The sequence below is a fragment of the Sebastes fasciatus genome, chromosome 4 (genome assembly GCF_043250625.1).
Source record: "Sebastes fasciatus isolate fSebFas1 chromosome 4, fSebFas1.pri, whole genome shotgun sequence".
NCBI lineage: Eukaryota > Metazoa > Chordata > Actinopteri > Perciformes > Sebastidae > Sebastes > Sebastes fasciatus.
This window is the reverse complement of record NC_133798.1, coordinates 23,959,952-23,961,571: the sequence shown is the minus strand read 5'-3', so window position 1 is coordinate 23,961,571 and position 1,620 is coordinate 23,959,952.

Here is a 1,620-nt window from a genome sequence, read left to right as displayed (position 1 = left end):
GTGTCTCACAGGAGGAGAGTCGATCATTGGTCCAGATCTCAGTGTAGGCGGTGATATCACCAGAATCAGTGGACCCAATGTGCCGCTTCCTGCCTGCTGGACTCTATCAGGTTACCTGTATGTTCATAATTATTAGGCTTCATCCCGAGTTAGATGTCATCCCTGCGTGCTGTAATACAATATAAACACAACACACATACGCAAGTGCTTGCCTTTATTTACCTTTAAGGTGTGCGTTTGGTGGTGCATGAGAGTTTTATCACAGACACCCCTCTTTGTTGCTCTGTGTGCACAGTGTGTTTCTGCTGACTCCACCCTTAGAGATTAAATCAGCAAAAAAAAACTTCAAAATCTTAGCATTTATGCAGATTAATGTATCTGATTAATCTGCATAAATAATGAGAGGAAATGTTTTACTTAAAGGTCCCATATCGTGCTCATTTTCATGTTCATACTTGTATTTTGTGTTTCTAGTAGAACATGTTTACATGCTGTAATAGTCAAAAACCACTTTATTTTCCTCGTACGGTCTGTCTGAATATACCTGTATTTACCCTTTGTGTGAAACGCTCTGTTTAAGTGCATTTCAATGGAATTGCAACGGAATTGCGTTGCTAGGCAACAGCTTGGGTCCATGTTTACTTCCTGTCAGCTCAGCTGATGTCATTCACATACACTGCAACCAGGAAATAAACTGGGACACATTTAGAATGTTTACATTTAAAACCTTGTAATGGTCTAAATATTGTATATTTGTGACATCACAAATGGACAGAAATTCGAACGGCTTGTTTCAAACGCACAATTTCTGAATACGGGCTGTGTGTGTGTTTCTCCGTAAATTGAGTGTTTTGATAGTGTAACAGTATTTATATAGCACTTAAACCTGCTTTATAATATAAAAGACCTGAAAATCTCACTTTTTACAATATGGGACCTTTAAAGCTATAGTGGGTAGAACTGGAGCAAATATGATTTAAAATAAAAAAAGTAATTTTTATTATTTTTATAACGATCACTATATCCTGACAGTAGTGCATGAGACAGGTAACCTGAAAAAAAATCATGTGCCTCTGTGTCCTCTGGTTTCCTCCGGTGCTCCTAATGGCATCTGCAAGATTTCACAGACCGGAGGAAAACAACCAATCAGAGCCGAGCTGGAGCCTTGCCATCTCTGAGCAGCTGTCAATCAGTCGCGAACTGCGATCAAACGGTCAAACTATGCAGCGCTGATCAAATATGAATCAGTGTTCTGTTACTGTGATGCCTATTTCTCTCCTCAAATGTTTTCAGAAACATCTTGTAGTGTACTGTTTAACTGTTTGTTACACAGCAGCCATGTTGAGATTGGTTGAGAAAATACCAAGCACAGCCCACCAGCTGGAGCACAGCCAATAGGAACGCTCTCTCTCTGAAATGACCTGTGATTGGCCAACATCTTCCATCACAGGATAGATTTTTTAAAGCCTGAAAACAGAGCCATGAGGAGGTGCAGTCTAGTTTTCTCTCAGAACACTTGAATTACAATATGCGGAAGGTTATTATGGATTTTTTTGTCCAATGATGCCAAAAATATTCTGCCTATTGCAGGTTTAATATAATCATGAGCCATTCAAATAA